Source organism: Colias philodice, chromosome 16 (genome assembly GCF_061535455.1).
Source record: "Colias philodice isolate Cphi_HAF_F1 chromosome 16, ilColPhil1 Martin Lab GWU primary, whole genome shotgun sequence".
Taxonomy (NCBI): domain Eukaryota; kingdom Metazoa; phylum Arthropoda; class Insecta; order Lepidoptera; family Pieridae; genus Colias; species Colias philodice.
Window position 1 is genome coordinate 8,753,979 of NC_143101.1, and position 15,508 is coordinate 8,769,486.

A 15,508-nucleotide genomic window follows, 5' to 3' on the forward strand; every position below is an offset into this window, starting at 1 on the left:
TTGAAAAGACATAAAACATGAACTTAACCATAATCAGTCTCAAAAACTATTAATAAATTCGTATATCTGTCAGTCTCCTCCAACGCAACGGTGAAAAAGCTGAAGAGATATTGAAAAGACTTTCGCTTATTTATAGAGCGTATGAAGCTAATGTATAAGGCTCTATCTAGCTATGTGACAATTCATAGGTATTTTACGGTATATACAATATCCAAATTAATTATCTTTTCATATTGAAACTGTCACAAAACTTTGTGTTTGACTTACCTTTTAAACGGCTGAACAATATTAATTAAAATTTCCCAAGATTGTATGCGATTACTCCCCATATTAATATAATATAGGGGAGATAATAGGATTCACAAAGACTAGCATGGCTTATTAATAGCCAGCTTGAAGGATATGGCATTAATTATTTTTACAATGGCGCTGTTATGTGTTAAAAATATTGACATCTTTCCTGATATTATTATAATAATGCAAGTGCGTTGGTTTATCCATATAACAATTTGGTAGAGATTATTTTCTATTTTTCTACGGACTATTTCTATCACTTTTGTGGCACTGAGCTTTATTTATTTACATATTTACTAATGAATCAATCTTTATTTGCCTAGAATCTAATGATGTGTTACTTCTGGTCATCTATCTCCACTAAACATTAGCCAAATTCTATACCTAACAGTTTATTAGAAGAACAACAGACATCTTCACAACCAAACTAAATATAGGGGATAATCTAATCATCATAAAATTCCACGAACAGGCAAGGCATAAACATTTGCTATAAATTAGAGCGCCTGTCTTTGTTCATTAAACTTTTGAATTACGTTAACAGCTTGTTATAAAGATGGTTGATTAGGGCGATACTTTGCAAGTACTAAACATATAAAATTTATATTACTTGTGTTTGATTTTAAGTGAGTACTATAAAATTGCACGGTAAGTTCCTAGTTCAAAGTTTAATGTTTTTGTTCTAGAACAAGTTGTCGCAGACAAATTGTAAATACGTAAGTCATTATTAATTTTTTGCGCTATTTCTGAGGTATCGAAGGTATCGAGCATTTGCTCATAATAATAAAAATTATAACTCATTTTTCAAACACCTCTCCGAACCATTCTATAAAAATATAAATTCTTGTATCAGGAAAATAACTTTTTATAAGTCAATACACAAAAAAACTACAAAGTTATTCCTTTGTAGCAGCCCTAATAAGAATTGAATAAATCGCGTTTCGCAAGGTTACGATGAAAAGGAAAACTCGATGAAACTTCAGTCAAAAGGGAAGTTTTGTAAAGAGCCTAAGTTAGTTACGCAGTTGCCTAATTTAAGGGTATCTTTGCATCAAGCAGATGCTTTTAGAAGATACATTATGAGCGTCCGTGTTGCATATTTGATGTTTAGTGCAGAAAACTTGATAGGGCTGCAACAACACAAGTTTTTTTTACGGCACAACTTTGTATTGTCACTGAAATGTTTTTATTACTTTTACTGGAGGGAATAAGTACCTATGTTAAGAAATGTTAAAAGATGATGTAAAGAGAAATTGGTGAGAGAAGAAAAATAATGCTTTAATTAAAATTTTATATAACCTTAATTAACAACTTCAATCAGTATTGTTAAATAGACCTTTTTATGAAATTATGTGTTATAAATAATTTATTTTTATTCAGTAATCTGCGTATATTTAGTTAAATATTGCTAAAGTTGAACAAACCAGCACGATGGTTTTGATTGCAACAATTTCGAAATAAAAAATAGTATGAAAACTTTACTTATAAATGTAAATAGGTCGGTAGAATTTACTTTTATATAACTGTAATTCCAGAGCCCAATTATTTAACTAGGGCAAGTAATAACCAGTTGTAAACGGTTCGAATAAAGGAATTTTTCGTGACGGTCAAGTGTCTAAGTTACTGACATTAATTCTATTTTAAAAGTTTGTTTTAAGATCTGAGTTTCGTAAAAGCCAATTTCGCATGAAATTATCAATCTAGAGTTTGTACAGTGAACCTTAAAAAAAGAACTCCCAGTTTTGCTTTGATCTAACAATAGTCTAATTTCTAAAATGTATGTGTACCATAAACAAAATATAGACATCATATTCAGATCAACAGATTTTCACTATATTAGAGTGATAATGAAAATTTTTAGTGTTCAATTTAAAAAGATATAATCTAAAACAAGCAAACGGTACGTACCGTATGTACTTACAAAGTTTCTCATAAGCGTCTATGAGAGACCATTACTTGAAGAGTTCTCAGTACATTTTTCTAAAATTGTTTATAACAGTGACCCTGTAAGTCGACTGAAGTTTCGTTCTCTCCGCCGTAATTAATAGAAGCAGATCCAACTTTACGCAAATTGCGTTAGAATTTGTTGCCATGCTACATCCAATAATGGATTCCGGGTTTCAGTATTATAATTTCTGAGTTTTCGACATTTCGGTTAAGAAACTTTAATAGAATTAATTTGTGTCTAAAGCAGTCTAGTTTCAACATTGGCTGATTTAATGGACTTTGGAATACAGCCCCGGGGATCACGTGTAGCCGTCTTAATAATGTAATTTGTTCATGACCACCTGGTGTTTCGTAAGTTTATTAATTATTATAATAAGATAAATCCATACAATGGATAATTATAGACTTTCTCAACTTATACTTTTCATAAAAGCTCCTTTAATTAATTCACCTCCGTCTGGTGGTCTGGAAGAAATCGCTACATAGCGATAAGACAGCCAATTATGGTTTTAATTTATATTTAGATTAACTTTCATTGTAAAGTTTAAGAGCAATAAATCTTAATCTTAATACTATTATAAAGGCGAAAGTTTGTATGGATGTATGGATGTATGGATGTTTGTTACTCTTTCACGTAAAAACTACTGAACCGATTACAACGAAATTTAGCACACATATAGAGGGTAACTTGGATTAACACATAGGATAGGTTTTATTCCGGAAATCCCACGGGAACGGGAACTATGCGGGTTTTCCTTTGAAAACGCGGGCGAAGCCGCGGGCGGAAATCTAGTCACAAATAAAGTAGTAGATATTGTTAATTGAGGATTTTGGGCTATATTTAATGTTGCAAAATCTGCACGAATATTATAGCATTCATGCAATATCTGCACATAATATAAATGATATTATTATATCAAATATATGAATCGACACATTTCTATGAATCCCGCAAGTTCAATACAAAACATATGAATTGAAATCTCCTTGATTTGTCCATTATTGCATTTCATCATTCCTACTTCAATACGACATATTGAATCTCTGTAACCGTTCTCTGAAATGGTATTCATTATAATTATTTGAAATAACTCAACATTCGCCAATACCCCAATGCACTATTCATTGTTATAAATTGAATTTTAATATCATTTCTCAGTTAATTGAATAGGAGTCATACTTAGTTATTAATTTGTAAAATTATTGCCACTATCATTTTAGTTTACTGTGCAATGTGCATAATATTATAATATTTTAGGTCCAAAAGACACAAAGTAGCCTTTTGCAGATTTACATAGAATGTAACAATTATAACAAAGAAAAAATTCTTGTAAAAAAATTCATCATTTTTATAACGAAAAAAATAATGAAAAAGATATGGGGTTATGATTCGACCGCGGATAACTTTGAAAAATCGTGATGATGACCTAGAGTTTCTCTCAAAAAAATATACAGTAGAATGAATTCCATGTTTATGGAAATGCCGCCTATTTTCCTTCACGTTTTAATTTTTCCTTAAAATTTTGAATTATTTTGTACTTTAAAAAATCCTGATGTACTTCCCTACATACCAAAGCAAGTTTCTAAATAATATTTGGCCTAAACACTTATCTGTCTATGAAACGTTTACATAACAGTTTAAAAATGTCTCTTGTAAAATATAAAAAAGGGTATATTAGAACATAATGTTTTTGAAATCTTCGTTTATACGATATTCACTCATAAGTTCTAACCAAAGATTGGAAAATCCTCAAATAAATAGCCATTTAATTGTCTACTGTCCTTGTTGTTTAGAACTTCAATCTGTTGTCTAATGTCTATCTATTACCGAGTCCAAGCCTGTCCATACCGGGTGTTCCAGTCGTTTCTGTAAATCGAATTTTGGTTTCATGTCAAAAGCAGACTTGCTATCCACCTACTAATTTATTCGGGAAACTTTTCTCATTAAAGCCGGACCCAATAACGTTCTTGACAATTTGATAATCTTTACTTATTATTATTAATATGAATGTGTATTTTTTTGTTTGTCTTTCTTTCACGCCTGTAGGGGACTAGAGAGTGATATTTTTACTACTTTTTACTACAGTAATCTCATTCTAATTATAATTTCCTTTAAACACGCGTGAAAGTACGGGTTACAATTTTATGAAACCACTAAAAAGCTTTTTCATTGTTACCAAATTCTCATTTTTTAATTGCACAACTATCCTATAACCACCTTTGATTTCATTTATCTTTAATAAATGAAATCAACAACAGCAAAAGCAGCAGCGTTTGCGTTTATTGTTTTTTAAATGACCTATTAGCAAGAGAACATTAATTTTCGTTTTTACCTGACTATTGTAAAAAGAGGACTTATGAGTTTAGTCTGCATTAATTTATATATCTATTCAAGCTGTACAGTGATAATAATAAACAAGAGAGCGTGTGTGCTCAGCACACGTGTCAGAAGTGAAACTTCTTTAGCAAAATTCAAACGTACCAAAATCATCGCCTTACTACTTTAAAAAGTGTGGTTATACTGTATATACGCATGATCTAGGTATAGTATAATATTAAATTGCACATACATAAGTAAGTTTCGGCGTAGGGTAAGGTTTTTCGTAATACGTTTTATGTTTCAAAAACACCTAAGAACTCATTTAGAACCACTTTAGAACTTTGAAACGTCTTAAAAGGGTAGCGTATTTTCTTAAAATTAGCTAAACAGACGTCTAATTAAGCAGATGTTATCTTTGTAAATGCCATTACAATAAATGAAAACGGCGAAATATTAAAACCATTTTCCAAATAATAGGTTCAGGACTACTACCAGCTAATACAAAAATATCAAGGCTACGCAAATTACTTTCCAACTTCTAAATTATACATTTCATTTGAAACGTTTTCTATATAACCGCTCTTAGTATGAACAGGGGAGTTACGATGATATCTTATAGCAGTTTTATTTCCAGTGCGAGAAAGTGATGGTGCTAGGCGACATATATAGCGCTGTCTTCTTTCCACAAAGGCAATAATACTGCTTTGAGACGTAGAATTAACTGATAGAACTGGATAAAAATGTCAACAGCAAGTCGCATTAATAGAATTATTGTATCGTGCAAGTCTATTACCAAGATTGGATGAAGTTCACAAATTTGCATGCGATTACTGCGATGAACTGCACACGCGAGGTTATGGTAGTTTAGTCATCCGAAGTGACGAGTTGGATAAGATAACTGGACGGTCGTTTTATGCAGATAATATAATACTAGGCCATGGTAGGATAGATAGGAAAATACTGAGCTGAAAGTTCTAAAGCAAAAAAATTTTTGTGTGCTGTGTGAATTCATGTTGTTTTTGGAAATCGATTAATTATTTTACGGGGTAACTTCGTATGACATAAGTTATAATCACTTTTATTTGGGAAAGCGAAAGTGGCATGAAGAGTAGGTGGTGTTTAAAATTTATTATAGTTTTCGTGTCAAACATAGGTACACATATGTGTATTAAAATAACTAATAAGTTTTGAACGCAGAAATATCTCGTCAGTTTCACACGTAAAACAGAAAACTCATGCTACGCTTGGCGCAAGCTTAAATATATTCACCATCGCCCATAAATCTATATAAAGCACAGCAAATATGTATGCAAAATGCATTTTGCGTATTAGCAAAGGAGCCGCAAGCGGTGCAACACGGCCCTATCGATAACAAAGTGAAATATCCTACACCAGCGCTATTCACAGTTAGCAAACCTCTGGAAGCTTGCCCATTGTGAATCAGTTTTACTAAGATTCCAGTTTTATTTTATCAACATGCTGCATCTGCGGAATATTGAGATTGTCTCAATTGATGCACATATTACATATGGAACAGTTAAACTTCGGGTTACGTCAGAGGATGCGGCCAAAACATATGTGTGCATTGAAGCTGAGGTTGTGTTTTTGACATTGTGTGCTATGATGAGTATGAAATTTGATTGTGTGTGTTTGTTTCTTGGTGCATTATTGAATAATATAAGTTTTGCAATAAAACTACTTTAAATTGTAAAATATTATGTATTTGCTTATAGCAAGAAGGGGCATATCATCATGCTCGCACCTATAATATTTGTTTTAAACAGAGTATTGTAAAATTTATTTCAAAATATGCATTTAACGCATTACGTATTTTTCAGGAACATGTTTTCATTGATGCTTCACTCCTATTGTTCGTGATGTTGTATAGCTTTACCTTCCTATACTTATTCAATTCAAACCAGTAGTTTGAGATTAGCAAACAAACTCGCTTTATATTTTACTGCATATGCTATGTACATTGTACATTATACGTACCACTTACTATACGAGTATCTATAACTAGCTGTGCCCCGCGGTTTTACCCGAAATTCTCAGCTTGTTGTTCCTAGCTTGATGATATTATATAGCCTATAGCCTTCCTCGATAAATGGGCTATCTAACACCGAAAGAATCTTTCAAATAGAACCAGTGTTTCTTACGCGTTCAAACAAACAAACTCTTCAGCTTTGTAATATTATAAGTATAGATATTTCTAATGATGAAGTTTGTTTAGTTACGATTACAGATATGCCTTTAACGTATTTAACGTATTTTTCATCGTAATACATATTTTCATTGATACTCCACTCCTATTGATTGTGATGTTGTACAGCTTTGCCTTAGTTAAATTACCTACCCTTCACCCTTCACACTTCAACGCTTTATATTGTCCTACTACGTTTATGTTATAAAGATTATATGTGTTATACCTACCATAAATATCTTCCATTGCATAGTACCTCTCACTATACGAGTACCTATAATACAAAAATCATGGCACACCATAATCTATTTTCATCTCACTACGTAATACCTCAAGTACTATAATATAAAACCATGGCACCCCATATCTATCTGTTATTGTATACCATTGTTTGAAGTGGATGGAGCCTCGTTAGGCGTAAATGCAAACACTATCAATAGGTTAGGCTAACGAGTTTGTCCTGGGGCGATTTTGACCTCGTTGCCATTCATCGTCTCTACTCAGAGCTGTGAATAGCTCATATTGATTTTGTGAACGGAAAAAGATAATATTAGCGATATTTGACGTGACTTCATCATTTTCCTCAGTACAGGATTGTATTTAAGTGATATTTGACGTTCTTTCATCATTTCTAAGGTTCCGAAAATCAAAAGATGGTCATTTATGCTGCAAATTTTCGTAATATCTAGATAACAACATATTAACGAAAATAGTAACCCCAGGTGCACACAATATGCACTGCCGTTACGCTTAAATCAAAATGGCGTCACCACTACTCTATTTTCCCGCGTTTAATCATTTAAAAGCAAGTTTCACGTAAACAAAGAGTTGGTTACGGCCAATTTAGCGCAGTAAGGAAACGGAGCGCGTGACTATACAAATAAACACCATTATGACACGGAAGGGGACACAATTAACCCTAATAAACGACTACCGACGCATTGCTTGAATGTTCTAAGATAGTACATTCGTAGGGAAATAATTTTTAAGCACCTTTTTAGTTATAGCACGGGTAATAGTAATAGTTTCGGTTAAGGTCGCGGTTGGTTTGACAGGTCCATTTTGGTGAATCACGTTATCTGTACTACCCAAGGTACTACCTTTAATTATGCTTATAATGGTTGGATTTTACAGGTTGAAATGGTGCTTTCATAGGCGTGTGTTGTATGTAAATGTTACTCTAAAATATTACTCACTAGCGGTCCGCCCCGGCTTCGCCCGTGGTACATATGTATTTCGCAATAAAAGGTAGCCTATGTTCTTTCTCAGGGCTTAAAGATTATTATCTGTGCCAAATTTCATCAAAATCGGTCCAGAAGTTTATGCGTGAAAACCATACATACATACATACATATATACATACAAGCCTTTCCTCTTTATAATATTATTTATTACTCATTAAGTTTAACGTTTAATTTTTTAATATCATAGGGGTGTGATAATCGCTTGTCATAATGAAATTCACTGTTGTGGTCAAGTACAATGACTTACAATATTATGATATTGGTTGTTTAGGTTCACACAATTTTACACAGGTATAACCAAACTCATAAAAATTATGTAGTAGGTAATCATTAAAATAAACCAAATAAATAATGTAAAAACGTTTCCCGAACGCTTCCAATCCATTGAGCATTGCAGTTTTATTAGAATGGTTGTTATTGGCACGAAAATGCAACAATAATTTTGTTAGCCATTGCGACACGATCGTAACCAGTTTGCCAGCCGTGCCAGTTTCTTACCAATATATTAGTGTTTTCTTTCAAGTCAAATAATTCGAAAGGTTTTTGAATTTTGTATTGGATATGCGCTATTTGGTTAGATTGAACTTTCGAGAAGGCATGAGATGTCTGTTTGCATAAGTAATTTAAAATGAACGAATGAAATATACCTAAATGAGGAAAAACCTAGACTACGTTTTGAGGTTGTGATTATGAAAATAAAGTCCACAAAATATATTATGACCTCCTTGCATAATAATACATTTTATACGGAAACAATTTATATTATTACTTACATAAGTACTATATTAAATTATGGGCTTACTTTTAAAACAGCTTTTATTATAAACACTAACAATTTTCGTGTAATCTAGGCTTTCTTCAAGTCTTTAACATAGATTAGATCAGATTTGAAGCGGTAAGTAATCACTCAAAGGAAAGTTTTATATCATTAGGGTTGGGGTGACGATAAACTATTTTCTAACCTGTAGTAATTTGATCCTTTTGTAGGATAAAGTTGACAATTTAATAGTAGATTGATTATAAAACTTTTGAACATTACTGTGATATTACTATTGATGTAGGAGTAGCGTTTAGCTACTATTATGTATTCTGTGGTAGGAGTTTAAGTTTCGAAATGGAAGATACAATGTTTTTTGGTAATATAATTGTCAATGTTTAGTTTTAGTTTCTATTTTTAACTTAGTTATTATTTTCTGTTCCATATATTGATTTACACTTTATTTTTTTTACAATATAACAAACATTCGTAGCACTGTCTCTACATATAAAAATATATTACAGAACCCATTTGAAGCATTTATTTCACCACAGTATAATCACGAAAACGTTCAACAAATGCTAACAACGTAAAAGAAAAGTTTGTGATTAACCAAATTGTATATTCGTAACGAATTTGAATAGAAACTCTCTGTGACTGGAGTTTTGATCTTTAATTAAACTTGGAAACGGTTTTTAAATTCTCGAGAGATGAGAGACTTGCTTGAGCGGTGACGGATTCATACATTTGTCTCAAGGTGGGTATTATAATTTTCTATATATAGGTATTATAACTTATATGTGAAGCAAGAACTTTGTTCCCCTTTAAATGGAAAATGCGTGGACGAATGAGTACCTATGAATTAGGCACATTTATGGACTATTTAGAGACGAGTATAGAATGCTACATGTAATATCTTTTTCTTAGTCGTGCACTCTTGACAGAGTGGTTGTGGATGATGATGGTGCTCTATTCTTGCTATATGTTGTCACTTCTTTGTTCGCTCCCTGTCCAATAATACCTTGTACGTATATTTCTTACGATCGATACTATAAAAAATTATGTCTGAACATTCAATCAGTAAAAATCATATAATATTATGACTGTCGACCACTGGGCGGCTACTAGTTTGTTGAATAGAAACGTTATATGTACATATTTGTTAATTATTGAAGTATGTGTTGAATTCAATATACACTTGTTTCGCAACGGTAAACACGAACCGTCGTTAATTTTTCGAATTAAGAATTGTATTAGTCCTCTAATATTATTATGTACGTTTCTTTCTGTAAAAATTAAGAGTGCATTAACATTTATCAAATATCACTGAATAATTATAATAATTTTAATTGATAATTATAGTTGTATTCATATAAAACAGTCCATGAATAGGCGTGACATTTTACAAAATGACTAATTATATTTGATTAAAATTTATCAATCGAGATCGGTAATAGGATAAATCATAAATGTCAACATGATTAATTGAATTACACAGATGTTTCGTAATAAAATCGTATTATTATTAGTTAACATATTATTAATTACACTAATTTTATAAATATGAATGTACGGTCATCATTCAACTTTCACAGCTAAATTTATGAAGCAATTTCGATAAATTGAAGATGGATGTAGGTTGTATTTACTTGCGCAAATTCTTCCCTTTCCTTACGGGAGGCTCATGTCCCAGCAGTGGGAACATAATGGTTTGATGATAATGATTTTTTGACGTGACAACGTCTTATAATTCGATAGAGCCGATTGCACGCACGAAAAAACATGACTCATGCGGCGTTACCTCGCTCTGAGGCGTTCCATGTAAGGCTTGAAGTGCAAGCGAGAGCGCGGAACGAGCGACATCGAAGCACAATCGGACGTTGTCACGTTCAACTATCGTCAGTAAACCGACTTTACAGACAACCAATTTTTTTTTTACATAAAACAGATGCCACACAATAACGTGGAGTGCTTTCGAACGTGATTTATTACTAAAGGTTTTATACGGAAAATCAATTATGCCAATTTAAATTAATTTTCCCATTGGGTCCTGAACTTTCTTGGAATAAAGAACTTTGTATGTCCAATTAATTAGCTGTGAAATAAATGTCATTAATATTCAGAAATTGCGTGTCGTTATTCGTAATAAGAACCAATTCTTCCAACCAAATTTTAATAAAGAATTTTTCATTTATTCATTCATTTCATTCAACCTCTAAAACTATAAGTACAAAAAACTAAAGCGTACATCGACTTCACGAAGTCTATGTAAAAATTGCCTTTCCAACTTAATACAATCTATCTTGGAAAGTCGAATACTTCAAAAGTTTGATCGTTGTTTGCCCCAACTTCTGGACAGTCCTTTTTGATCTCTCTTCGCGTCCCTTCATAATGTTTCTTTTATGTTATTTTGGTCGCGTAATATAAGATAGACTTGGACAAAATACTTTTTTGATAACATTTGATGTATGTAACGAAGGTCTGTTGATAATAGCTATTTCTGTGGAAAATCAATAGCGTATTGTGTGTTTTCTATTACCTAATGATGTGTTTGTGGAGTGCTTCGTTTATTAAACCTCCGTCTGTATAAATAACTCCTGTTTCTATGTTATACTTTGAACTTGTAATCAATTGTATTATTTATTATGTGTTTTTTATACTCACAGTTGAGAATCTTTGATAAGTATTCATTTAATATGATATTATTATGTTCATTTCCATACCTTATAATACAAAATAATTATAATATTTAAAATTTGTGCTCTGTAATCTTCATTATCTTATTATTCTTTATTATGATCTTGTTTCGACATATTCTTTCTCTCAAATAATTGCCGAATGTTAAAATTATCTGATATTATAATAATTACATCACTACATAGTATAAAACAAAGTCGCTTTCCCTGTCCCTATGTCCCTATGTCCCTTTGTACGCTTAAATCTTTGAAACTACGAAACGGATTTTGATGCGGTTTTTTTTAATAGATAGAGTGATTCAAGAGGAAGGTTTATATGTATAATAACATCCATTAAATAGTGGAGAAGTACTGTTATTATTCAGGTTTCTAATGTGATGTCGTAAAAAATTACATTTTTTCCGCTTACATTGCAAACGCAGGCTGAACCCTACGAGTTTTATCAAAATAATGTACTAAGTATTATACACATTGAAAAGGTCTACAGAAAAGTCCGCGATGGTATATGTCTATCTCTTATGGATAACCCACAATAACTTTTTTTTGTCATTTACTTTTTACGACAAATAATGACTAATTTTCGATGCGATTTTAACCAATACAGCATTAATCCTTAACCAATTAAATACCTTGAATACATTGTTCATTTAATATAGATCTATATGGCCCTTTACACCGTATGATTTAAGTGAATATTTTCGAAGATATTACAGATTTAAAAAAAGTTTGGAAAATCCAAAAGTGCACGCCTCATAATTTTTTTTTAATAATTATTTATTAATTATTATTTTTGTTTATTTAATAACAATTAAACCACATCGAATCAGACCCTGAAAAATGAAAGGGTTCTATTCCTGAGCATACTCAAGCGTAAGAGAAAAAAAAAGACTCGATTAGTTAAGTATTTCGGTCGCTATCGTGTTAACAAGAAAATCCTCCGCACATACAGACACACGGACGTCCAAGACAGAACTTTTTTAAACTGTTTTTTAACTAGTTTAAATAACAAAAATGACATCAAAAATATAATGAATGTTTAAAATAGTGTTTTTTCTTAATATGTGTGTGTATGTATTATCTTACAAGTGCAATGTATGATACATAAAGACATTTTAAGTTTGAAAAATCAGATGTTTTGCGCGAAGTGACAGTAGTACCCACCTCAACGCTTCGCTTATGAGGCGTGCAATTGCGGGACGTAGCGTTTGCGGCGGTACCGGCCGGCCGCCCGGCTATCTATTTTATACCCGTGCGAAGCCGGAGCGGGCCGCTATGTTTTTATATACAACGTTCACAGTTTTTCTGTAGTGTATTTAGTATCAGCATTGCACCCGTGCGAAGCCGGGGCGGGTCGCTAGTAGAGAATAAATTATAGAGTTATTTTTGGAACTCTAATCCTTACTTTAATAACTGGTCTTTCATTCAATTGTTATGAAGAGTACCTGAAAATAACAAAAATACACATTAGACCTATGTTTTAACAACATTACAATAGATTATAATATGTAGCTAGATTATTATAATTACATAGAAAATTATAGTTGTAGGCGTAAGCATTAATAATAAGTAGTGTGTTGGCAGCACTAAAATCATTTCCATTTGGAATTAGACTGATCGCTTTTTCTAATAAAGAAGAGCACTTATCATTTAGATTTTATTACACTTTTTAAAGACTTAACAATTTTGCTAGATAAGCAAAGACCATTTAGATTTTATTCTACTAGTTCAAGACTTTACAATTTTGCTCACAGAGAACATTAGCTCTACAGGACATTAATTCTTACATATATTTAGACTAAAATCGCTCAACAAAGACACTAAAACCACAGACTAAAACTAACCACTTACCATACTAACATTAACCATTTAAACATGACGAGCGCTTAAAAACTGAATTAAAAATTAATCTCTGCTCTAAGTCTAGACAAGTTCGTTGCACTATAACGACATAAAAGACAGACAGACAATATCACTGCTATTAGTGTAGGCAGGAGCGGGGATAATCTGGATAATACCCGTTTTGCTTACAACTGCGCACGCTGTAATGCACCCACATTGCAACGAAGCTATATTTCTTGCATATTGCTACGCGAATCACGTCGGCGGATCATATTATTTTAACTGACATACAGAATATCTACTATGTACTTATTTTGAGGTTACCTTGAGGGAGTTATTGAAGCAAATGTTAAATGTTTCTTGTTGTAATAATTTAAGATGTAAGTAGATAATCTTTATGTAGGTACATAAGAGTAGCTCATTGATACTCGTAGCAAATAAAAGTATTCGAGTATTTGAAGTGAAACTTCTTTGGGCGCGTTGTAAGTAAAATTTTAGTCGCGTCCTGGCAATACCGTCACGTAATGGAGTAAGGCGACGATTTTGGTATCTTTGAATCTTGCCAAAGAAGTTTCACTGCTAACACGTGTGCTCGGCACACGCTCTTTAAAAAAAGGATATTTATATTTGCAAATACATTGATTGTTCCAAAGGATATCATTAACGCAATAAAACTATATACTTATAATGTTCTTAAAATCATCTTTAATTTTATTTCATCGTGTATTTCAATTGGTTTATAATGTTTTTTTGTATATAAGTCACTTATAAACTCTATTAAAATTCCAATAACAATGTATGTTATTTTGTAGTTTATTGACCAAACATATTTTCATAACCAACATAGTTACGATACTGAAATTTTTGAGAGATTTTTTCACATATTTTCATAAACAAACATTTTATTTTATTTCTGAGAATTGGTTCGGGTTTTGGATGTAAATAACATAAAATAATGAAATAAACGAAACTGTCACATAATTTGACAATTTTAGCACTCGGGTCAAAGTCAATATAGCCCGGGCGAGAAATAATTTATCTCAAACAAACGTCGCATAAACCTATATTAAGTTTGGGTTCGTAAAGTTTGTAGCACGTGTCTTTGACTCTTTTGAACCCGGGAAGTTCTATCCTATAATTAACTTTAACTTCTCGGCTAGGTACCTACTTTTCTAAATTATGTTTTACAACAAATTATAGCGAGCGAGTGGAATATTGACTAGACTATCGCAATTTAAACTTCATGTTGAGAATACTAGACTAGGTAATGAGGTTGTGAAATTGGCTAAAATTTACTTTACAAAAGAATATTATGTTATTTATAAGAGAGCGTAATAAATTTAATTAATGATAATTATATTCATTAATCAACAATGAATAGTGGAAGGTCCACTTTGTACATAAATCTTAAATTTTTCAACATAGTCAATTCTACATTTAGAGACTTTGAAAATACTTTCATAAGTGGAAAGCTACATTTTAATTTGTACATCAGTGTCAACGGCTACATTTAACTTTTTTTTTATATCAGACTAGCTTTCCGCCCGCGGCTTCACCCGCGTTTTCAAAGAAAAACACGCATAGTTCCCGTTCCCGTGGGATTTCTGGGATAAAACCTATCCTATGTGTTAATCCAAGTTACCATCTATATGTGAGCTAAATTTCATTGTAATCGGTTCAGTAGTATTTGCGTGAAAGAGTAACAAACACACACACACACACACACATCCTCACAAACTTTCGCATTTATAATATTAGTAGGATTAATTAACACGTGCAGAGCCTTTGGGCTAGTCTATGGTACTAATATTACAAAGGGTAAAGATTTTTTGTAACCAATTAATTCGAAAAACTAAGTCAGGGGTTCTAGACCAGACGAGTGGGCAGGAAATAAATTAATTTTGCGCATGTGGATAACATCACCAAGTTGCTCGAACGGTGCAGGGAAATATAGTGAGGAAACTGACATGTCAAAGAATCAAAAGTTCGACAACATGTGACATCCGCTAACCCGCACTTGGGTTACGTGATGGATCATAGTCTGCACCCTCGTCGGAGGCCCGTGTCCCAGCAGTGGGAACGTATAATAATATGGGCTGATGATGATGAACTCGAATAACTTCAATCGTTCTAAAACACTATGAACACTATAACCCAAACATAACATAGGCATATATTTCTCAAAGCCCGGCCCAGCGGTTACATAAT

At 32.3% G+C, this 15,508-nt stretch overlaps 1 protein-coding gene across 1 annotated transcript in view; it reads right to left on the reverse strand.

The window, feature by feature from the left end:
* Positions 1 to 15,508, reverse strand: part of LOC149481869 (zwei Ig domain protein zig-8-like) — a 281,774-nt gene that overhangs the window by 113,248 nt on the left and 153,018 nt on the right. The window lies entirely within an intron of this gene.